Source organism: Pseudorca crassidens, chromosome 3 (assembly GCF_039906515.1).
Source record: "Pseudorca crassidens isolate mPseCra1 chromosome 3, mPseCra1.hap1, whole genome shotgun sequence".
In the NCBI taxonomy this organism is placed as follows: Eukaryota; Metazoa; Chordata; class Mammalia; order Artiodactyla; family Delphinidae; genus Pseudorca; species Pseudorca crassidens.
Genome location: NC_090298.1, coordinates 70598569 through 70624668, shown reverse-complemented (window position 1 = coordinate 70624668; position 26100 = coordinate 70598569). Strand labels below are relative to the sequence as shown.

Genomic DNA, 26100 nt, shown 5'->3' with positions numbered 1-26100 from the left:
GAAAGATAAAATTAAAAAATAAGGCACACACCAATCACGTATATTTTTTGGCACTGACTCATTTGTTTTAAATAGACTGTTTATTTTTATTGGCATCACTGATGAATAAGACTAAAGAGGGACATGGGAAAGCAAGGATTAAAGAGAACTTGAAAGAAAGGAGAACCACAAACAAGAGTTGGAAGGAAAATAGAGAAAGAGGACTGCTGTAAGATAAAAGAAGGCTGGCAGGAGGGGCTCTGCTTAATTTTCCTTCTTTTAATTTTTTGTGGAGAGCTTTGTGAGTGACAGAAGATGATTAGATATTCTTGAATGATCTGAAATCTGTGTTTGATTTTTTGGTGTGACAAATCTCACTAACAGTGATTCCAGAGTTTTTTATGATGCCACTATAAACACATCCCTCCAACAGCCTTTTTTTATTCAGTCACCCATTGTACATCTATCTGAGAGGGAGTTTCTTTGTGTACTGAGTAATTTCCATGTTGTGAGGTTTCTTGTCTTCAGTTACCTCCAGTTTTATGCTTTAGTCAGAAAACTCACATAGCATTCAAAAAGGGAAACTCAAAGCAATATAGACTTTTGTGCCTTTTACAAAGAATTAGAGCTGTGTGCCCCTACCAATATAGCAATATATTATATAAGGTCAATACTCCTTTTCATACGCCTCTAATACAGATGCATTTTATGAGGTAGAACAGCAAACACTGAATCACTCTAGTAGAGATACACAAAACAAGTAATTATCGCTAGTTGCAGAAAAATAATTATGCAGTTGTGTGATGAAAACCAGTTTTTAACTGGGAGGAGAAATTCTACCAAAAAAGCATGTGGAAAGGCTAGATGTTGTGCTCTGGAAAATAAGCCATTCTATAAAATTTCCTAATGCAGCTGTATCATCCAGAAGAGGTACCATACTTTTTTTTTATAATAGCACATTCCACACTGGTTGTAATCCACTATGCTCGTATACAAGGCACATATTATTACTGCTATTTTCTGTTGACTTTTCTGTTAAAGTGACCGTTTTCTCTATTATTAATTCATCTAATATTTTAGCAAGAATACCCTTTATTGTCACTTAATGCTTACCAGGTAGTCCTTGATTATGATTCAGGAGACACCTAGGATCACTTGCAGTTCTTATTTGGAGTCAGCTATTACTATCATAAATGTTACTGCATATTATCTGTGTCTAAGATATATAAAATAGCATTTAGTTTAGGCAAAAAAAGCTAACAGGGCTTTGTTTGTAACGCAACATACTTTTCTTTACATTATATACGACACCAGTGAAATGTGTACATTTTTACAGAAGGTATTTATCTCAGATATCTACAGTGAGTTCCCTCTGCTCTGACATAGACCTAGCCCCCATAGAAGCCAAGAGGATTTTGTTTCCTTACTGTTAAGCATGGCTGTTCAGGGCCCTTTAACTAAATCCACCACCATGAATGAACTTAGAGCAGAAACAGCAAGTACAGCTACATTTAGGCTTATATCAGCATTTCTGTTTAATACATTTTAAAACTATATTTTAAGTAATGTGGAGGTTATGACATGAAGTGACAAAACCCAAGCATGTGAGCTGTATGAAACTATCTTTAGCCAGGATTCCTGGGCCAACGTAATAAAGTATATGGGCTAAAGAAAGAGGCTCAGCTTTGCCTGCGAATTTTCAGGAGTGTGAAGGCTCTTTTTAAAGTCTTAATATTAAATATATCTTATCTATACACCTTAATGGCATCTGTGACCAACAAACACGCCTGTGAAGCTTGAGGAAGTTTCCATTCTAATCCTTTCAATTGCTTCTTGCTGCTTTGTCCCCTGTCCCCAGCCCCACAGTTGCAAACTGGTCTCTATACCACTAAAAATGAACAAACCAACGAGACTTCCTTTGGGGCAATTTCTATGCTTGGGTTCAAGTGAAACGTAACTTTTCTGACCAACATATTTGGTCAAGATAGAACCCTTAAAAATACATTTTATAATATGATGACCAGTACAAACAAAGGACAAATATATCTACATCTAGCATATCTACATACATATATCTATATACTCTTGTAAAATATAGACCTTGCCATTGGTAATATCTTTGGGGCATTTATTAATTGTAAATCTATCTTTATCTCCTGATTCCTAATCCATTCTAGAGCTTGATAGTATTAACAAATACATATGTTGATGTGATATATTTCACTACTGTTAATCAATTATTATCTACTATATTTTAAATGTTTTGGTAGACTAATAGTTTCCCTCAACAACTTTAATGATGCAGCATAAGCATAAATTCTCAAATGGTGTATATTGGGTTTTTAATAGACATTAAATATTACTACATATTTTCCTATTTTGCAAATTATTTTATTTTAAAAGAGGTAAAGCTTTCTTTTAAAACTTGGAAAAATAAATATTTATTGCTAATCTCATATACTTATTTCAGCTTAGAATATATTAGTGATTATTCTGGTTATTTAATATTAATAATTGCTCTTTTTAAAAAGTTGATCTCTCATTTGGGGATTGGGTTTTAAATGTAATGTTAAGATTAGTATGATTAAGTACTTTGAATTCTTAAATATTCATTTTAACCACTTTTAACAAAATCTAAGTTGAATGCTTTTAAAAGTTCTTCTAAAACCATTGTCAGTTTTATTTTGTAAAATCTGCTTCAATAATTAGTCTAGCCCTGTGAATGAACTGCTTTTAATAGAGTGATGGAAAAAGGGGGGAGGGGAGATGCAGGAGGAGAAAAATGTCAAGTGAATCAATATGATTAATTAAATTAAAGGTGGATTCATAAAACTCATATTCATAGATTTATACAGTATATTCACAGTGACATTTAAAACATGTTTTGAAAATCCCTAAATAAAGTCTCATGTACATGAAGACATTTTCCATCTTTAAGAAAATTTTTTAAAAACTTAACTACATAATAGAATCATACAACTTTACTGCCAAGTCCTATACATTTTAATAGTTTTTTGACAGAAACAGGAAGAATTTTAATATGTAAAAGTTTTAAAGGAAATTAGATGTATTTTTGCTACTTTCAAAGATGTTTATGCTTAAGCCAATAGATAATCTTGACTGCTAATGCAACATAGGTTTCCTTGTTTTAAATATGTATGAAGGTCATTTTCGTGTTAACCCATTAAGCTTATGACTCTGTGTTGTTCTTCTATTGGATAACTACATTGTTAAACTTAGCAGGTCAAATATTTATAAAAACAAAAGTTAATTTTCACTTTTGTTTAAAAAAGTTGTGACATACCATGTAGAGGAAAGGAAATGGTTCTTAGGTTTCTGAAATATATATATATATATATATATATATATATATATATATATATATATATATATATAAAAATTCAAGTAATACAAAAATAAAATACCTGAAGCCTACTTGTAGAACTAACTTCTATCTATGAATGATAAAAATGACAACAGGGTCTTTAACATGGCACAACATTTAAAACAAGAGATTTGGAGAGAATATTCAAGTTCAGACAGTACTTAATGGTGTGAATTGTATGAAAGTCAATTTAACTTAAGAAAATGAATAGTCTTTAGGTATTAATTCTGAGTTGTTTATGATTACTTCCTCCCCAACGTCTATTAATGTTAGTGAGTTTCTCCCCCAATACTGTGTTTCAGATTAGTATAAAGCTTTCTATTTCTGCTTTCGTGAGGGGTATATTATATCGCTTTCACAAAAATCCAGTCATAGCTTAAGATATTTTAACAAACGACAATTTTTTTCCCTGTAAGAAAGGTTCCAAGATAAAGATTTTACATCACAGAGAAAATGGAAGAAAATTGAGAGAATACTTTATTTCCTTTAGTAGCCTGCTATTGATAATGAAAAACAAGACAACAAATGTAATTGATAAAACAAACCCCAGAGGAAGTTTCAAGTATCTCTAACAGGGAAATATTCATAGTTGTAAATAGCTCAATTTTATCTCTAGAACCTAAAATATGTATCCCTGCTCCCCCCAACCCAATCTTGCATCCAATTTCAATACTTCAGCCTTATCAAAGTAAACAAGCTATTGTAAGAATAGAAAATCCAGCTAGGTTGGAGGGCTGCTGCCACTTCCCTCTCTTCCTAGCACAGTTTGGTGCCAATAGCTTTTGGAAAGGGGAAGAAAGAAAGGTCCGCTACTGTGCTGTGTGGAAGTAAAGGGGCAGAGGGGCATCACTTCAATCTCTTGGCTCTGGTCCTTTCTCACTCTCGCATCCTCAGAGAAAAGAGATGCTCTTCATTCACAAAACAAAACAAGAAAATCTCTATAATTATTTTTGGCTCAGCTCCATTGAAATTCATTCTCCTGGAAGCATCTCTGTTTTAGATTAAAACAATGCTTAGAATATTCATTCTCTTCTCTCTCTCTCTTTCTTTCTCACTCACCACTCCTGCCTAGCACCCACCCCCAAGCACCACTCCCCGGACCCCCCTTCCCACCATTTTTCTCTTGCTTTCTTATATCTCAGTCTTGGTTTCTCTTGCTCTCTGTCCCTGCCTCTGGTTGAATTTTTTTCTCAGTCATGCCAAAGTTATATCTCAGAGGTTTTTAATATCAGTGCCTACAAGTGCCTACTCAAGGTCGTCATGTTTAATGTCAGTTGTTCAAGTCTCATACCTTCTTCCAACCTGGAAATTTCCCCAACCCTATATCCCCAGTCATATCTTATGGTTGTTGATTTGTGATCTGATGTTTCAAGCCAAAAAACAGATCACTTCTAGTCTTACCTTGTTCAGTAAAATTGGGAACAAAATTTACTTTCTCTTTCCTCCAGCCTTCTCTTCAATACCCAATCCTCAAAAGATGGACAAAATCTTCATTGCCCATAGGACATGGTAGTTACTGAATTCCAGTGGTAAAGCATGGAAAATTATTATTTTAAAAATCCATTAATTAGTTACTGACAAAATTTAGTGCCCCAAACCATATAACTACTAAAAATATTTTTTTCTATCACTAACTTTTTTATTTTATTTTCCTTAAGGGCAAAACATTTTTACCATTTTTCCTTTTTGTTAAGGCACACACACACAAAATAATTCAACAAATGGAAAGTAGGAACCTGCTCCAAATAGTTTGTGTGTACATATTAATAAAAGTTATTAATGTGCTGTGAAACATGGGATTCTCTTTCCTGAAACAGTGGATTCGTTTGGGCTACTACTACAAGGCAAGAATTATATTTGTGATGTTTTACATTTTGTGGAATTCCAATTTCTTATACCTTTTCATTCTTGGTGACAAAAATTTTTGATAAACCTTTCATAGACAGAGGTAGATCTGATACCTACTTTCATTAGCATTAATGTGTCTTTCTATTTTTCACTTTCTAATTTGAATAATTAATTTGTGCTTGTTTCAAATTCTTGGTTGTTAGCAAAGGCATCCAACCTTAGTACCTATCACCCGTGGAGTGTGCATCATATTTAGGGGTGCATTTCTGCTCCTTTGAACACTGAATGTTTTGTGTGGATACTGTAATCACATATAACTAAGTCCTAGCCTTCCTGCACTATCTTGACAAACAAAACACAATCCGGACAGTTGCCCAGATGTGAAATGTCTCTGGGATTTCCTACCTGACCAATAACAGAACAGCAATCTTGTAAGCATTTATTTAAGAGTTTGGGAATCTATTTCTAAGACCTCACAAGAACCCTGATTACTGAACTCTATTTGGTTTACCGAATAAAGAGAGGGAAAGAAAAAAAAAAAAGGAAAATCACACACACTGCCATTAATTACACTGTAAACATTTAATAAATATTCTTTCTTTCTATCCTTTGCCCTTTGCAAAAGGAACGGTGGTAATTTACATGTACTATGCCTCTTTCCTCTCATTGTTCTATTTCTTTTCTTTCTGGCTTTCTTTTACTTCTGTAGAAAAGAGGTGGACATGTTTGAGAAGATAGAAATGTTTACCTAGTACATTTTTTTTCTTCATATAAAGAAACAGCCTAGGCACTTTCTACTCTGTCTTATGACCTTTGTTAAACCTCTGATTCTGGAAGCTGCATTTTAATTACAAAGTATTGTAAAGGGAATATAGTAAGTATACACAGCCCTTGATTCTTAGCCAAATGAGAGAAAATTTAACAGCAATGTATGGTTGCAGGAATGGTTATGTTTGGGATCCATATGCACATTCAACTCACACATTCAAGCAGTGCAATAAAGCAGGGAGAAACCAGCTGATACACAAAAGGGACCGTCTAGACAGTACCCCATCAGTCTGGCTAAATTTGGTGCTGGCATTCCCAATGGGATTGTAATATAATTGTTCTGGTGTCTGCGTTCATTCCCCCTGTCAAACACCATTCCAAATATACATCCTTCTCCCCCCAACCCTATTTCTTCCATAAATATGAAGCCCAAACTCTGCCATGCTAGAAAGAGTGTTAGATGGCCCAACCTTAAGAAAACATTATAATTAAGCAAAATCATGTTATTTAATTCCTTTAAAAAAATCCTCCTGTTACTTCCTAACTCCAAATAGAATTAATTTCAGGCCAATTTAAATAATTTAAATTAGAACATGGAAAAATGTTAATGCAAATACAAATAACCTTGAAATAGTGAACACTTTAGATGAAAGCAAATAGGCCTTTTTACCCCTTTATATTTATTAACCTCTGTTAGAAAATTTAACAGAAATCAGAGATGTGAAAGTGTAATGATGGACATGGATCATAAATTCTAATGAAGAAAAAGCTAATGAAAACAATGTTAAGTGAAAGCACTGAAAAATGCAAATTGTGTATTTTTTTTCTTTCTTGGGTTTAAAAGCCATAATATTTTTTTCTCTCTAAACATCTTTTGAAAGTTAAATTTCTGTCAATTTATATAGGAATTATTTAACATATTTGGTTTTTTAACAAGAGAAACCAGAAATATTTATACACTGATTTGTAGTAACTATCAATTAATATTTTTAGAAATGTTCTGGTTTAAGACATTAGGAAAATGAAAAGCACTACTTACAGAATAAAATAAATGGAAAAGCCCAACATTAAAATGAATAATGCACAGATTATTGACAAAAATGCTTATAATCTAAAAACTTTCAAACACTGAAATGAAAGCTGTCAGAATCCTTTTTTTTTTAAGGAAAATGCAGATTTTAGGATTGCCATGTAATATATCAACCAGATATACTTATTTTATTTTATGTTCTAAAGTGTCACCTCTGGGTATTGTTTAGATATTAAAATTGACCAGGAAAACTTTTTTTAAAACCTTTTATTCTTTTAACTCCAGGAAAAATTATCTTGGGAAAGAGGTTGGGATGTTTGTTTTGTTTTGTTTTATTAATTGTGGGCCTATATTTGTACTACTGTTTTGGAGGTTAATAATCCTTTTCCTGATCCTGTATACAGAAATTTGTCTCCCATCTCAGCGATTCTGAGATGCTAGATTACAATCCCAAATGAGCAAAGAATGTCTCCCCACCCCCACCAGGGACCACTCTACAGCAAATTCAAAGAAAATACTTCAGGCACTAGATCCTGGCTTTATCCAACTTCAGGAGGCTGAGGCCAGCCCACCAACCAAAACAGGGCACACTAGTAATGGCTTTTGCAGGAAGCAGCAAGACACAGGGCCTCAACTCGCACAAAGACAGAGCACAAATGCACAGAAAATCATCACCAAAGGGATCAGGAAATATTCAGATACACTTTACAGATGTCTTAAAACTCTCAGGTGGAAATGAAAGATTGAAGATTATAAATGTCTTAAAATTCTCACGTGGAAAAATGAGATTAAGAGATTGTATCCTTACATTTGTAATTTTTAAAAATAGTGATTTTATATTTTTTCCTTCTTTGTATGAAATTATTCTTCTGACTTTGCACATGGGTACAAGAATTTAAAAAGACAACATATTAATATTTGAGCAGCGTCTGCCTGAAGCTGGGTGGTTTGCTCGTGATTGTTTTTTATTCACTTTATTTTATATTTTTACAATATATACTGGTAGAAAGTGAAAGAAAGGCACGCTGTAGGCCTCTTAGAGATGAAACAGCAAAATCTGAGTTTTATACTTGGTTTTCAAACTATCGAAGAACATCCTATGAGACCTCTTAGGTCTTAACTGGATTAAAATGAATATATTTGTGCTCTGGCTCTTTTCAGCTAACTAATGTGCATGTGAATTGAGAGTGTGCAAGGGAACGGTGAGAGCAAGTGTATGTGACACTGGGGGAGGCTGCGGGCTCGGGCTGAGGGTGACTGTGTGAAGGAGCGTGCAGGATGGTGTGGGCTGCCTCCAAAGAGGGAGAGAAATGAAAATTAGCAGGCCTTGGGCTCTGGTGCGTTTTGTCTTGACGGGAGCCAGAAGAGAAGCTTAGTTAGGAGACGAGGAAGGAGGAGAAGGGTGGGGGAAAAGAGAGGGTGGAGAAGGGGGTGTGGCGTGTGTGTGTGCGCGCGTGTGTGTGTGCGTGTGTGTGTGTGTGTGTGTGTGTGTGTGTGTGTGTGTGTAAGCGCTGAGGTTTCAGTTATGCTGAGCTCTGGGTTTTTGTTTTGTCGGTTCCTAGCCTAAACAGACTGGAATTTCAGGTTCAGGTTGGAGTGCATGCACGCAGAGGGATGGTCGTTCGAGTTTCTTTTTCTGGCCCTTCACCATGGTTGCTGCTCCGAATGTTACTGCTGCTACAGGGGGGGTGTTGGGGGATGGGGGTCTGTCTGCAGCTGCCCCTCTCACACTTGAATAAAAGAACTTTTTTTTCAGGGGTAGGGGAGCTGTGAATACCTTTCCCAATAAGAGATGAGGCATATTGAAAACTATATTAAATTACCCTGATTAACAATTTAGCCACGAACAGGGGAGCTTTGGGAGATCTCTATAGGCAGGACTGGGGGCTATTCATGCCAGCAGCTAAGAGGTCGAAAGGTTTCTGAAGTTCACAGGCTCAGAGCCTTTGTTATGCTAACAGACAATCTCAAATCAGCGGCCTAGTGGAGTGTGAAATATAAATGATTCCTTGAGAACTTCCAATAAGTTGTCACTCTTGCTCTCCAAATACCAGGACAGGCTGCTAATTTCTAGCAGGCCCTTTTGCAACATCGCCAGCCCTAAATGAATGCCTTTGTAGTTCAAATATTCTTTTCAAGGGAGCTGTCCTATCATCATAGCCCAAATGCATCTTGGTTTTGACTATTAAATGAAAATCAGGGCTCAGCAGTGCTTGACTTTTCCAAGTGGCCCGATGTTTGGGAAGGGTGGTGGCAGCTCTCCTGCACAAGTTAGCACCCACTGCGGGAGGGCCAGGGCATTAATAGCAGCCAAGACCCCAGGAGTTACCCCAGCTCGAATCCCCACTCTCTATCAGGAACAATGCTCCGGGAGAGATTTACGTGGCTTCCCTCAGGCTGGACTACCTTCTTCTTTCAACCACACCAACGTTTCTCTGATTTATGAACCCTAGAGTGTTCAAGAGGACAGCCAGCTGACCTGCCAGCATCTGACTGGTCCCTTGAAAGCATCAACTTTGGAGAAGGATGTATTCATTCATCAGGGCAGGAGAGGCCAAGGGGAAGAGGGCAAGGTGTGTGTCCAGGCCATGCCCCTAGTATCAGATGCCTGTGGATATTATTTTATCATTTGCCCATAAGAAGGATATAAACATGGCTTATGATCTTGGGTATGACCTTTGAGCATGTCCAGATGGATAGAGAAAAGGTCCAGGCTCTCGGAGTCTGAATTACAAAGCTTTTTAAATAAGGAAAACCACTCCCCATCCTAAACCCCAGACAAGTTGGGGGGAGTGAGACTGAGAATCTATCTGGGAGAGTGTGCCCAAATCAAACATTCTAGTAAGAAAGGACAAAGCTAATTTATGTGAATAAGAAAACACAAAAAAGAGAGGACAGAGACCAAAGGAAATTAGAAATCCATCTGTATCAGTCTTCACAAAGGAAGGGATAAAACCTTTACAGGAATAACTTGGGTCCTAAAAATTTTGATATTTCTGATTCCATGTCCTCAACTTCTTTACTGAAATACAAAAAAGTCCACGATATCACAGAAGTCTCTGCTTTTTCCAAACAGAGCAGGTTTGATTTCTGGTAAGGAATGGAAAAAAAAAAAATCAAATGGACTGTATTTCTTGCTATTTTCTTAGAGTAAGTTTATAAGTGTATAAATACATAGAAGCAATGTATTTTAATACACCCTTAAGTAACTTTATAAAGCTTGATGATACAGCTATACAGAAAAACAAGGGCCTCAATTACCTTTCGTCTTCTTCCTCTCACTACGATGATTTACAAGTATTACTAACCACAATGATTTTAAAATATTACCTCAAAAATGGCTGCGGAGTTCATTTTGATTGGTATAGAAACTGATGTAAGTAAATACTTTTTTCTGCCTTAGGTATACGAAGACTTACAACTATATATTAAAAAATTAATTATAAATAAGAATGGTGGTATAATGTGCACCAGTTTTGAAATCATCTAGCTTACATGTTTAAATCTTGTTTTTTCTTAAAGCCAGGATACAACGTACAATGGTAGAGGACTCTGGGATTCAACTCAGAGAATTTAGCCGTCAGAACAGGAGAGCGTTTAGGATTCAGATCCTTATTTGTTTCAGATCCTTATTTGTTTCGCCCAGTAAAACAATCTGCAAATCGTATTGACTAGAAAAATTAACTCAGATTACTGACACAAAAGGAGTAAAAGTTTGTGGTTTCTCCTGTCAAATACCAGAATTAGACAATAGTTCGTTATTGATCCACTCACACCCTTTTCGGAGGGACTTAGGATCGTGGTTACCCTTATTTCAGAGATAGCAGAATGGTTGGCATCAGATGCACATCTCATTAGACAAATATGAAGGCAACACTGATAGCTAAAAGTTCAACGGATGCGACACAACTTGCTTAAATTTAACTCTTCACCCCCTTTCCATTTTTAAACATTTAATTAATGTTAAACTGTAAGTATCTGCATGTTATTGACACATGCTGGACATTCAAAGGAGAAACACCTTCCCTGTGCTTCCAAATACTTATTTTACCACTTCCAAGTGTCCTCTCTCTTTCTCGTCTTTAACACATCAAAACAGGGAAGAAAGCGCTTTTGTGTTATAACTACAGAGAAAACATTGGAGAATGTGTCAATGCTGTGAATACCAGCACCAGTTTGGGGGCTGGTTTGTTATTCCCCCTGCCGGGGTATTTCTTTTCCCTTTGCTTTTGAGTCTTTAAACTCTGGCCACTTTGAGAAAAGCAATGGTTGAAATGAAAAGTTAGGACAAATTGCGTGAAACCTGTGTGTTGCCAGGATATGAACATGATGAAAGCAGTGTTGGGACATTACAGAGCCGGAGCAGCTCTCCACACACACACAGAAAATTAAAATAAAATAAAAAATAAAAGCTGGTCTTTTAAATTCATCCTTAACTACTTCAGATCTAAGAGAAAGGGAATTCGTGTTTAAAAAAACAAGTTTCTAGGGTTGTCATTGCTGCATGGTGAGGGTGTTTGTGTATGTGCATGTGAGTGTTTGTGTGGGGAGAAAAGAATGGGGAGGAGAAGGGCAGATAACTTTACTGACATATTAATTCTTTAGATAGCAGTAAATGAATGGTCCAAATAGACGTTTGTTTCCCTTAATAGGTTTTGTACATGTCTCTTACAAGCCGTGGCATATGTTTCATTTATATGTATATTTATTTAGAAGGATAGAGAATAATAGGTGTAGCTTGTGTACAGTCGCAGTTATTATTTAAAGTCCAAAGAGGTTACAACTTTTTTCTACTCCAAACACTGATACAAAGGTCCCTTGTACATGCCTCCTGCATTATGTTGAAGGCCAATTAAAAATGAAGATAATATTCTAACTATCGAGCCTTGGGATGAGGAAGAAGGAGGCTAAAAGGAAAAATGACTCCAAGATGGCTGCCTCTGCCTTCTTCCCCTCCCCGCTGCCTGTTTTCCACATAGAAATTCATGTAATATTTTGTTTACAAATCACACTGTAGGTCATTTGTGAATGAGGCAGTCTCTGAGGCACCAGCATCCACCTAGAATACCCTCATGATGCCGTCGAGGTATGGAGAGAGATTAAAATGCAAACATTCAAATGTATTTAGATGTGTACATAGTGATTGGACTCACACACATACACACTTGAATGTGTGAACAACACACACGGCTGCAAAAGGAATAAAAGGCTGAAATCCTTCTTAATTCTTAGGACAGAAGGGCAAAGGAGGACGCCAGGCCGCCACCTTCCTCCCTCAAAGGTCCAAAAATGCACTGTTCATGGTCTGGATTCGATTTTTTAAAAAAGATATATCTTACTGATGACTCTCTCATTAGGCAGACTTCTGAAGTCTGGGGAGACAAGATTTCCATAAATTATCTCTCTAGCTCATCTCATGCTGGTGCAAAATGCAAAGCTAAAATTGTTGTTTATTTTTTAAATTTTTTTGCATTAAAAAAAGTGTACCACGCTCACCAGCTTCCTGACTGACATGTTAAAGGATTAAGAGCACTAGTAATTACTGCTATTAATTATAATAAATATACTCAATCATAAAATCCCACCCATAAAGCTAAACTAAAAATAATGTCGAGAATAAATAAAAGTATATTTGGGGTTTTCTAACAGATTTATAGCGGGTTACTGTGTAGACTGGAGTGCACTAGGCATAGAACAAAGCAAGTGGTTTAGTTCCTATAGGAAATATATTAAAAAGAAAAAAAAAAGAAAAAAACCCACAACCCTTTATCTAAAAGCCATCAGGGACAAGTACTCAATACGAGTTAACAAGCAGGAACTGATAAGATAACATTTATATGAGGTCAGAAGTCAAATGCCAGTCAAAGGCTTTTAACCTCTTGGGTCATAAACAGGAAGAGTTAAAAGCAAGAGGTAGTTATTTATCGGATTTTAAGGGTACCTTATCATTGCCAGAGAATCACCGATGATGAAACTAATTAGGATTTATAGAAAAAGAACTTTGTAGCTGTTCAAAGAAAATTAACCTACCATAATTCTTCAGTTGGTAGGGAGAAAAACAAACAAAAGAATCCCTTCTTTTTGGGGGGAAAATAAATCTAGCAATTTAAACAGATTTAGTAACAAAATCTCTCTCAGAAACAATAATTTGTAGCTAATGTACATATTGATTAATATATGGTGAATAATATACCTTATAAATTCTGTATTAACAACCTAACCACAAAAATAAGCATTGCATAATTTATTTCCAAGTTTTGATCTTTTACTCCCCTTTCAGACCTCCTAAATTAGGCAGAATATAACTCCGATATCACAATCCTTCTTGTCTCAGAATGCCATCATTTATAAATTGAAAAAAATATGTATTCTAATAGCAATTATTTTAAAACATCAAAACTACTTGATTAAATTTTTATCTTAATCTATTCCAGAGAAACAGATGTCTCTTTATTTGCTGTCAGAATATTTTCCTTTGTTTTGATTTTTGTCCTTTTTTGTCTTTTCTTAGGCTTATATTCCAAACTCCCAAACAGTTCCTGGTCCTAGAGTCCATGCTGGCTTATATTTTCAAAGCATACCACCCCCCCTTTTTTTCTCTATTGCAATAAAAGAAAGCAGATCTAGATATTTCTTTCTAGAGAGAGATAGAGGGATTGTTGTTAGGCCTGCTAAGGCCCACTGTTTCTTTAAACAGAGTCCACAATACACTAGGCGAACATTGTGGATTTAAAATGCTTTTAAATATTTATCAGAAGTATTTTATCATCATATTCAAATGACACCTGGAGTGCACTCACCTTTATTGACAATCTCTGTTCTGAAAGTCCATTTGCTTCCTTAAAGCCCCCCAAGCAGAACAAGGACTACCCGTTTTCATTCAGTTAATGTTTAGTAAAAAACCAAGCAACCTTAATCAGCATGCTGATTGCATCGTCAACTAACAAATAATTTACTACTCTGAGCATTGCATTCCATTAAAAGCTCATTAAATTTTCTGTTCTCCAATGGGAGGTTTAGCTTTTGAACTGCATGCTTTTGCTTCGAATGATCATTCATTCAATTTTTGCAAAATGTTGTGTTTTTTTTTTTCCTAAAGTATAGGTGAGCATTTCAATACCTATAGACTGCAGACCCATGGAAACACAGCCCAAGGCTTGAGTATGTTCCATTTGATTTACAAACTCTGTTTCATAAAAATTCAACATAATCTCTTGCACTTTTAGGAAATCCTGAAATCAGTGGGTGTATCTGTGGTGATGTGTGACCCAAACATAGCCCCAGAAATATTAATACAGAATATAAAATATCAGGTCCCTTTTAGAAGCTTAAATTTTCCATTTCTACGTATTATAGTTATTGCTATTTTTATTATTTTATCCTTATAAATAGCTGTTTTCTACTAATTCAAAAAGGAGTATGACACCACAAAGCCCTTACTGTATTTGATGCCAAACTTAATACCTCGGGTGTGTGTATGGGGGGGGGGGGCGCGGAGTGGGGGGGGGGCTAAGAAATCCACATTTTCTGGGGTTTACCCATTTTTTACAAACTCAGAATCCCCTGCATTATTTTCATGCCCAGACTCGTCTAGGAAAGAGTATATTTATTATTTTTAATTTAGGGAAATGTAGGAAAATCTCCAGCCCCCAAATTAACATGCATCTTTGGATTGCTAATTGTGCTCATTGCAAATTTGGGTCATCTTGCATGAGTGACTCTAATGTGGGGCTGAGATTGCCATGCAGCGCAGTGGATTCCTGATTCCCCGCGCTAATCCTGAACTCGGTGATTGTGTCAGGTGCAGTTCTGTATGCTCTAGCAGCTGGCTCATCCTCATCAATGCAAATAAGGCAACTCCTACAATCAGAGCCTTGCGAGTGTGAAGCCTGATTGCTGAGGGCAGGCTAAAGCACTACACAGACTCTCACTTTCAAATCACGCTAAGTGACAAGACAACTGCAATGTCCCTCCAGTTCAAAATCAACCTTTTGAAAACAAAACAGGGAGAAGAGGGTGGCTACAAAGAAGAGGAAAACCCCAGTGTCTGCGAAATGGACTTGTTTAGATGGGCTTTATTTAGGTACACAGATAACGTAAAGTGCATTTCAACAAATAATTCTTTAACTCCTGTTCAAGATACTTTGTTTTAAGGGCTGCAGGGGATGCAAAGGTGAGGGAGACACAGTCCCTTCCTTTGAGGAACCCTACCATTTGACTGCAGAAAATTGTAAAAATTAAGATAATAACAGAATTATTATTAAGGCGAAGTCACCAAAATCTTAAATGAAAAACCACAGAGCATATTTTTACAGGAACTGCTTAGAGACGGCATTATGGCATAGACATTAAGAGCAAGATGTTGGAAGCTTAGGGTTCAAATCCCAGCTTTGTCACTTACTTGCTCAAGTTATTTCACCTTTCTACAACCTTCATGTCATCCTCTGCAGAATGGTGGTGACACAAGCACCTTGTGGGGATTTTAGAAGAAGGGACTGAGATGATGTATGCAGCACACGTGCCACAGTGCTTGGCACATAGTAAGTGCTCAATAATGTCAGCTGTGATTATTCCTATTTCCTCCTTAATGTACAAAGAAGGGGGGAGGAGGGGGTCCAGAAATAGCAATGTGCCACAGTTTGAAAGGCATTTATTTGATCTGGCTCTAAATTCCCATTTTACATGTAGCACTTACCCTGTGGAAGTGAAAATACTGTGAACGTGAAAAAGCCCTGCACCTCTCCGTGGTGTCTGGACAACCCTGGCAACTCGGAACATGAAGGAGAGAAAAAGAAATCCCTGTGCTTTTCCTTTTCTTCTTTTCCAAACACGTGTGCAGACTTCCCCTGCATTTCAGCCCCACCCTCTTTATTTTACTGCCTAATCTATAAAGGAGGATAAAAAGCAACATGCTGCTTTGGCATAGAGCAGATTCTGGGTGAGGACCTGTAGGTAGAGTTTAATGAACACAATTTTCTAGCACTGTGAGTGCATATTTTTAGCTACATGCTGGGCTCCAGTGTTGGCTCTTGCGACAGATGAACAGACCCTTTGCTCAGACTTGGGTGTTGCTCCAAGAAGAACCTTTTTCAGAAAGTAGTCGGGAAAAAAATGTCTTCTCTTTCCCTCACTCCTAATTTGCAGTCTGTAGATTTGGATTCCAGGTAACTGGTCCCAGTAAGTGGCACGGTGACCTGGAGATGCACCACTGTGGGAAGCAAAGGTACCTCTGGGCCAGGGCGGATCTGCTTTCTCGCTGAAGGATGGCAGGTGCCGAAGTGTGCATCGCCAGGCATGTTTGCCCTTGGAGAGCAGGCCAGAGGTAGTTAACCTTCCTGGGGGAGGCTTGGCCTAGACAACATCATAGACACCATATCCCCCCTGGAGTTACCAAACAATAAAACTGCTTCCTTTGCCAAACACAAAGAATGGTCTGGAGTTGGATATTAGCAAACAGCAAACCACATAAAGAAGAAAGGGCATGAGGGAGGGAGAAGGAAGAAAAGGAGAATAGGAAGGAAAGAAGGAAAACTACATGAAGATAAAGCATAAAATAAGATCTCTTTTCTGCTTTAGTTTGCCAGGGAGAGGGCAGCCATCCAGTCTTGTCCTGATTTTAGCCAGTGCCATGGTGGGGCTGGGGGAGGTGGAGAAGAAGGGGTTTTGATGTGATGCCAAGCAGGGCAGGGATGAGGCACCGGGTCTTGTGGAAATAGCTGAGACTTTAAGACCTTGGCATTGGGAGAGTGTGATCAAGATGGTGAAGTGATTTGATCTCTTACATTCCTGCTCAGGACCCTCTCCTCCTCGTTCTAATAGGATTAACAGATATTTTCCTAAGCAGAAATCAAAATGTGTCAAATCATCTGAGACAGTCAATTTGTTCACAATGCCCACATTCTTGCAGTACGGATGCAGCACTATTCAAAAACAGTTTCATTTCAAGAGATACAATGCAGCGGAGAGGTAAACATTTATCTTCATAATCTTACACTCCTTTCAGACTGCTTAATTTTTCCCGGTGATTTTCCCCTCCTCTTTCACTCCACCCCCAAGCTCAGCTTCAAAACATTTTGTACAAAAAAGACGTGACTTCCCCAGAGGATTCGGGTCTCAATGATCCTGATGATGCAACGTGTGCTCTCCATTATTCCTGCGAGCTCCCTGAATATGTTCCTGCATCCTGCCTCACAGCTTCTGTCGTCTCTATGTTTGCATCATTTACAAATCCTCCTCGAACACCTGCGAAGGTTACCTCCACCTCTCCCTCCCTCCTCATCCCAAGTTCTCAGGACTCCTTTGCACCCCACTCCACCCCCACTCTTTTTTCTTTTATTGTTATTATTGCTCTTAGCCTTCTCTCCACCAGCACAGCCCTCTGCGGCTTCTCCTTAGGGAGGCATTAAGTTGCCTTCCTTTGTGCTACCTTAAAACTGCTTGTCCTCCTCCGGTTCCCTTTGAACGCAAGGACCAGTGTCACCTTTGGAACAATGAATGAAAGTAGTTAGAGTGGGCTTCCAACTTCACATTCCTGCAACTCTCTTGTATTTTCATTCCCCCCTCCTCCTTCCTTCTCAGTGAGACCCCATAAGATAGCAGCAATTAGAAGCTCTGAAATGAATAGAAACAATAGCTACTGGTACGTTTTATTCTTGAGATCTGAATAGTAGACATTTAGCATGCAGAATGAAGTCTCATTCCCCCCCTTTTTCTTTTTCACCATTTGTATATTCAGTGTATATGTGTAGTTTATTTTTCAGTGGATTGTTGACAGTGTTTTCTGTAATTATGTGTTTTCCGTTGATGTATTTTAGGTGTCTGCTTAACTATAATGCTCTATGTGGTCATGGTGTCAAAATATAATGAATTGGTCCATTCTACCTAGAAAGCCCTCTCCACCATTTTCCCCTCCCACCTGTTAAAATACTACCCATTCTGCAGGTTCCAGCTCACAGTCAAATCTCCCCTGGGCAATTGTCCCAAATCCTCCGGAGAATTCTTCTCCCTCCCTCCTGGCTCCCGTTGAGAGTATTGATGCCTCCGCTCTGATTGGAGTCTACTTTGAAATCCAGCTATTGTTGATATATGTTTACACAACTAGATTATGAGATGGAGGACAAAGAACTTATGTCCTCCTTTCTGGACCCTCTGCCATTCCTAGGAGGATGCCTGGCACAGCAGAAGGGCTCTGTTACCTGAGGATGAAGTGTGGATGACTGCCTGGGCTTTGAGCCTGAGAAAAGCCCACCAATTCCAGTTTGGGGTCCCTCTCGATCAGGGGAACATCAGACCACTTCTGGCCCACTTCTCCCACCCCATTTCCACTTACACTTGACAGTGATTTGAGACTTTCCTATATTAGAATTTTTAATATTTTTTCATCTAAATGCTCATCTTTAGTAAATATATAACTAGATGGATTGTGAAGTGAGGGAATTAAAAAGTGCTATCTTATATCTGAATGAATAAATCATTTATATTAGCTCTTCTGTTTCTAGGCTGGTCTGGAATTGGCAACAAATACCAGGACATCAGTACTCTTTGACATGGTGTATTCATTAATTTATTATTTTTTTAGTGCTCTGACAAATTGTTTACTGTGAGCCAAATGTCAATTAGCATTGGCCTGAAAAAGGAGTTACTGTGCTACACGTGTTTGTGTTTAGTTTTCGAGTCATCCTGATTATTTTGGCTTTTATTTGCACAACATATTTATCTTCAGAGACTCACCAACAGCACCACACACACACACACACACACAGACACACACACACACACACAATACTACTTAAAATTTTAACATTTTCTTAAAACCATACCTTGTTGGCAACCCTATCATTTTAGTACTGAATTTTTTTCTCCCGATTAGGCAAATGCCACTTTAGCCTTAGTTAATGTAAAACAGGAAGGTGTTAATCTCATTTTCAACATGTCAGCTCTTCCAGGTAGGGTATTAATACGCAAGATCCCCTGCTGGCAGACTCAAGAGAATCTTTCTGGCTGTGAAGTGAAGTCCAAACCTGGTAATTTTTGCTTTCCTTTATTGTATGTGCTTAGGTCTGCTTCATTCACTGAAAAAGATATATCAGTAGCTAAATGCATATAAAGAAGCAAAGAGATGTTTGCAAACTATTGACTGAACTCTATACTCAGACACTATGGTAGGTTGGCTTTAAAATATTCACACACTATAAACATTTGGGTATGTTTGATGATAAATAGCAAGCCGTATTTAAAAGACCCTCTGAGATCTATAATTTTGCATCAGAGGACTCCAGCCCAATGTCACCATTTACTTAGTTTAATTTGCACTCTTTAAAACAATAATTGTAAAGAATTAAACAAGGAAAAGCATGGACCATGTTGTAGGAGGTATTACAGAATTCCATGTCCCACAAGAAAAAGGTATTGAAGTAATGTAGGAATCGAACTTTTTATTTATTTACTCTTTGGTCAGGATGTAGATATGAAAGAAAACAGGTTTTCATGGTATTGAATTGGTATAGACAGTGTTAAGAAAATTTGTTTCCCCCAGAAATTATTAGGCGTTTGGGGGATTTGTCCTACTTACTCTATTCCTACAAACACTAAAGGGAGTTTTTAAAGGACAGTTTCAAAAGAGGTCAGAGACAGCAAAAAAAAAAAAAAGAAAGAAAGAAAGAAAAGAAATCAATAACTACAATGAGTATAAAAGAATATTAAAATTAAGCTTTCTTCTTTGTAAATATGATTAATAGGTTTTTCAAGAAAATGTCACATGCTTCCAACTCAAAGAAGAATTAGAATTGGCATTTTAGTCTCACATGGGAATGGGATTTTATGTGGTTTTTAAAAATCATAGATAAATAGATTATAGATGTTGATGAACTATTAGTTTATTTGAGCTAAGAATATGAGAGAAGCAGAAGGACTAAAACCAGATGATGCCATAGGCAAAAAAAAAAAAAAAAAGATCATTTTACAGGGGTGGGCAAGTAAAAGAATAGTGGCTGTGAATGAAAAGGCAGGGGACCCTGGAAGCGCACAACCAGCAAGGCTCCTAGTGAGTTAAAGAGAGATTTGAGAGGAGAAATGACACTTAAAGAGGTTAACTTTTGCACCATGTCCTCCAACTTGCTAGTCACAGGTTCTTGTTTCATGGCTGGGACAAGTATTATTGTGCCCACTTTCCAGATGAAGAAACAAGTGCAGAGAGACAGACTCCTCCAAGTCTTGCAGAGTTATGTGCAAGCCCCAGCACTGTGATTCTTCCCCCTCCTCCTTTTTTTTTTTTTTTTTTTCTTAGTTTGAGAGGGGGGCTTGAAAACTCTGGAAGGAAGGGAAGAAAGATGAACCAAAAAGTTGTGAAATAAGGACGGGAGCATCACAGAGGAATTCGGAGTGGTCAAATGTATCTAGAAAAATACGGCAGAGAAAAAGTGAGATGATAAGGTTCTTTTCTTTTATTCTTGTTCAAGTTAATAACATGCACAATGCCTGTTTTTATTCATCTCCTGTCTGTATATATTTTCTCACATACCATTCTATAGTTATCTAATTCATTTCCTTGCCCCCTGGGTCAATACTTTACCAGTTTCTTTTTGTAATAGCTTTTTATACTCCTTGCCAGTGAAAGTGTACCCCCAGAAGAAGAGGATGACAAAAGGAAGGGGAAGGTGGGCAAGAGAGACTTGGTAAACAGGATCACTGTTAGAACAACATCTCCATTGTTCCATTTCCCCAGTGGTCCCCTTCTCCTTCTGGAAATGTAACACAGTTATAACCTGTATAATTTGTATCATTGTTGACATTTTGATTTTGTTTGAAAACAATTTGGTACAACTTTCACTGAAGATCTTAAGCCTCACAGGTTAGCAGACTTGGGGTAAGATGTGGAAATAGTGGGAGAAAATAACTCATCAAAGCAATTAAATGACTTGCATGGGATCACACAACTGGCTGAGTCTGAAATAGAAACTTGGATTTTTATTCTAGACTCTGCATCCTATACATTGCTCCCCAAATTCAATTGTCAGTGCTAAGGGCTACAGAGGATTGCTTTGGAATTCCCTGCTCATGGGCTTATACTTCTAGTAGGGTATGTCCCAAACAGTTCTAGAAGGAAAATTTTAAAACATCTTTTGGAGGGAGAGAAATTCGGAGTCAAAAAACCCCAGATCCCAAAACAAACAACCCTACCATCTGTTTGTTATTATGCAATAATAGAGATGAGGCTCAAGCAAATCTTTAGCTATAAGTAGTGAAGAAAAGACAAAACCAAAAAACATTGGCCTTATTTTTCTGTCTGTCAAAATAAGTAAGGAAATAGACAGTCGAAGAAAAACATGGGCACTAAAATGATTTCCTTACTCAAAGCTGCCATCTCCTAATATTTTCCCAGTCAACAAATACTGAGTACTCATTTTCTGTTAGGCAGTGTAGTAGAGTCCTGTGAGGGAACAAAACAGACATAATCCCCGCCCTATTGAATAAACTAATTTGGGTAATTGTTCTACTTTCAAAATATAAGCAATTTACTTATCAGCCATTCATATTTCAGTATGAATTACTTTAGATGAATGATTAGTTTTCTTGATTCTTTGTTCTAGGAGGATGTTAATTAGCAGTATGTCAGTTTTATTGTTTATGGGGAGGATTCAGGGCAGTAAACAGAGGAAGAACAATAAAAAGTGGTAGATAATTTTAGACACTGGAGAAATTTGGGAGGGCATACCAGAATGTGATGCCACATTTGTGGATACCTTAGGTTCTGGATATCTAGAGGAAATTAGGTAGGAAGGTGACCAAGGAAGACTTTGTCTCCTAAGGATTTTGGTAGCAATTTCTTGACCCAGGAATCTGTGAATTTATAAACTTTATTCGAGAACTCTGGATTTTATCAACATTGAGTGATATATGCAAAATATCACCTTTTGGTCATCTTTCATGGGTGGTAGTTCTACACTCAGAAAGATTAAAAGAAAACAAAACAAAAAAGACTCTTGCATGCTCTTATACAGACTATATCAAAAGCCCAATAATTGATACTTGAGGTAGGTTTAGAGCATTTTCTTGACATTTTCCACCAAAGTATCCCTTAAGTGGTAGTAGAGGTAGAAGTTTCAGGTGGCAAAACTACATCAACAGAATTAAACTGGTGATGGCAGGGAATGGGAGGACTGTTGAGGATAACCCAAAGCAGCAAGTTTGAAATGTCTTTAAAATATTGTGGTCGTGGGCTTCCCTGGTGGCACAGTGGTTTAGAGTCTGCCTGCCGATGCAGGGGACACGGGTTTGTGCCCTGGTCAGGGAAGATCTCATATGCTGCGGAGCGGCTGGACCCGTGAGCCATGGCCGCTGGGCCTGTGCGTCCAGAGCCTGTGCTCCACAATGGGAGAGGCCACAGCAGTGAGAGGCCTGCGTACCACCACCACCACCACCACCACCACAACAACAACAACAAATTTTGTGGTCGTTTTCCTAGATAATTTAAGAAATTGTTGAATACTACCCTATAATACGTCCATGATTATTTTACAAGACAACAGTGCTTTAAATTACATACCAGTTATTAGTAAAACTGACTCTCTGGGAAGAAATGTTTTGATGACTGTGTGGGTTTCAGTCTGCCTGCACATGCCTACATGCACATGGGTATGTCTAGAGGGGTTCGCTGAGGAGGACACTGAATGTGAGGTTTCGGTTGTCTGAGCAGTCACGATGCCATGATTTAGTTTAATTAGGTGCACTTTGAATTTTCTTGTAAGGGTGATTACCTGTCTCAGGATTCCCAAAAGGATTTTCCATGATGTACGACTGACTGCCAGCAATATGGGCTCAGATGGTTAGGATAGGTGGAAAATATGGGGCCCAGCTTTCCAGGTCAAAAAAACAGCATGATACCCTGGGCAGGTGTGGAAATGAGTCTGAGTGAAGCATCCTTGCCAGCCAGTTCCCTTATGAGCTATTGACAGAGTTTTGCCATCCAAAACGTCTTCCTCTTCTACCAGACAAAACTGGCTGGGTGTGAGACAGCAGGGAGCACAGAGAATCTGAGCCACCTCTGCCATTATCTAAGTTCCTCATCCCATTGATATTTATTAAGTATATGGCAGACATTGTTGAAGACTCAGGGGATAAAACAGTGAAGACAGACAAAGTCATGGTAGTAGGCAGAATACTGGCCCCCAAAGTTGTCCCCGCCATACTTTCCCAGAACCTGTGACTATGTTACCTTACATGGCAAAAGGGACTTTGCAGGTTGATTAAAGGTACAGATCTACAGATGGGAGACTCGCCCAGATTATCCAGGTGGGCCTAATCTACTCACAAGTCCTTAAAAAACCCGAGAACCTTTCCAGGCTGTGAGTTAGACGAGACAGAAGAAGAAAGATTCAAAATGTACGAGGGACTCAACTGCTGTTGCTGGCTTTGAAGATGAAGGAAGAGGCCGTGCGCCAGTGAATGCAGATGGCTTCTAGAAGCTGGAAAAGGCAAAAAAATGGACTATCCCCCAGAGCCTCCAGAAAGGAATACAGCCCTGCTGACACCTTGATTTTAACCCAATGAGATCTGTCAGGTTTCTGATCTCCAGAATGAGAAGATAATACGTTTTGTGTTGTTTTAAGCCAGTAAATCTATGGAAATTTGTCATAGCAGCAATAAGAAACTAATATAATCCCTATCCTCTTTGTGCTTGTATTTTAGTAATACAACAAAATAAATACAATATAATACAATAAAAATATGCAAAATGTCGTTTAGATAGTCTAATAAGGCTGTGATGGAAATGAAGTAATATGATAGAGACTGAAATGGACACGACTAGAAGCTTTTCAATGCTTCAGTGCTTTGAGAATGCGCCACTGTATAAATGTTGGTGTTAGGTAAAGACTAGCTTCCCACATAAGAGTTGTTTAATCTGTCTCCTTTGCATCTAAACTAGAGCACAGGCATACAACTTGGGTTCCATTAATTAGATACACACATGCTGGAATTTGATCAGGTGCTGTGATGCAAAAAAGGACAGTTTGGGAAATTTTTCATCTCACCTCTCCATCTTTCCCCTTCCCCTCCCCCTCGCCCCCCTCCCCCCCCTCAATTCCACAATAGTAGCTGAGGCTACAAGGTGATACATGGCATAAAAGAGCCAACTTGTCCTTAGCAGCTAGAGTTATTCCTTTATGAAATCAGTTCTGCAACATAGTTTTGGGTGCTCGTATAGGCGAGGAAGAATTTTCCTTTACCCTTCTAGATTCTTTTGGCTGGTCTATTAATTAAATTGACATAAGGTTGACAGGAGAAAAACAAATTTAATTACATATGTATGGGAGCCCTGAAAGACAATGAGAGGCTCCCTGACAGCCAGGCAATTGAGGCTTATATGCCATTCTGAGCCAAGAAGGAGGTCTAGGGCTTCAAAGGGAAGGAAGACAATTCACAGGAAGATGGGAAGAGCAAATGTTTGTATGTAAACGTTTGCCATGCCATGCAGAGACAATAGGATGGAACTCAGAAGACTTTGGACAAATAGACCCTGTGGGGTTCCCAACTTACCATTCCTTGCTCATAACTTTTTGTAGTTAGCTCTGGTTATAGTTATCTTCCTGGACCTGGCCCTCTACCTAAATTCTTTTAGGCAGTTAACAGGGAGGTAAAAAAAATTTCTTCCTGCATCATTTGGGCTCAAAGTAATCCATATTCCAAAGTGGCACATTTGGGGAAGTCTTGTTCTAAACCTCTTCACTAGTCTGGAAACTTACCTCAAGCCTAGCTCTCCAGCCCTTTCAACAATTCAGTAAGCCACAAAATATCCTTTTATTAAACTCCTTTTCTGCTTAACCAACCGGTGTCACCTTTGATCGCTTGCAACTGTAGGCCCTGATGGAAATAGAGAGTAATCAGAAGAGACCAACTTGAGACATAGAGTCAGGGAGGTCTCTCTGCAAAGGTGATATTTGAACTGGAGCAGAAAGAATGTGAGGAAGTAAATAATATGAACAGCTGGGGGAAAGCTGGAGCTGAAGAAGGAAGTACAAAGGCCACTGTAAGGAACTGGGGTTCTGGAGAGAGCAAGACAAACAAGGCCCCAGCTTTGGTGGAATTTACCTCTGTTGGTAGTATTTAGACAGTTAAAGGTAGGCAAATAATGAGTAACATAATTTCAGAGAGTGATGTTATAAATAATATGAAACAGAGAGTTACAGGCTGCAGGCAAAGGACTATTTTGGATAGGGTGGGCAGGAAAGGCTTCTCTGAGGAGGTGATGTTACTCAGAGATATAGGCGATTTATAACTTAGAGAAAAATCCCTTGAGTACACTATTGGGACACTTTGCTTAGAGAAATGAATTTCATAAGGGTTCTTAAAATAAAAACAAATATTGCAGGGCTGTCTTTGCCAAGGTTAGAGATGTTGGGAGAATCAAACAGATGCTGCCCCTAGAGACAAATTAAAAAAAACCTTATTGTCCACTTTATTTATTTATTTATTTTTGGCTGCTTTGGGTCTTCGTTTCTGCACACGGGCTTTCTCAAGTTGTGGCGAATGGGGGCTACTCTTTGTTGCGGTGCATGGGCTTCTCATTGCGGTGGCTTCTCTTCTTGTGGAACACAGGCTCTAGGTGCGTGGGCTCCAGTAGTTGTGGCACACGGGCTTCAGTAGTTGTGGCTTGCGGGCTCTAGAGTGTGGGCTCAGTAGTTGTGGTGCACGGGCTTAGCTGCTCCGTGGCATGTGGGATCTTCCCAGACCAGGGCTCGAACCCATGTCCCCTGCATCGGCAGGCGGACTCTCAACCACTGCACCACCAGGGAAGTCCCGACAAAGATTTTTAAATGTCAACTGATTTCATCTTTTTGCTGATGTTCTCAACCTTAAACGTGCCAAATACATGACTACATTTTTAGCGAGAAAATTCCTTACATTATGAACATTTTTCTCCAACTATAGATTGGCTTAACTTTTGTTTTGGATAGCTGCTTCATGAACAAATATTAAAAACAAAATACAGAAGACAAAGACAATGTTGGTTCTTCACTTTGTCAGCAGCTCTTCTGGTTTGATGGACTAGACTGTCAACAGTGGAATAAAGGCAGTACTAACAAAGAAACCT

The 26100-nt window shown here is 38.2% G+C and overlaps 1 long non-coding RNA gene across 1 annotated transcript in view; it reads right to left on the bottom strand.

Moving 5' to 3' along the window:
* Window positions 1–14010, bottom strand: part of LOC137221475 (uncharacterized) — a 39655-nt gene extending 25645 nt beyond the window's left edge. The window contains exon 1 of the long non-coding RNA XR_010942025.1: window positions 13811–14010. This is a non-coding gene — a long non-coding RNA (uncharacterized lncRNA). The remainder of the gene's footprint in view (window positions 1–13810) is intronic.
* Window positions 14011–26100: the final 12090 nt, after the last annotated feature.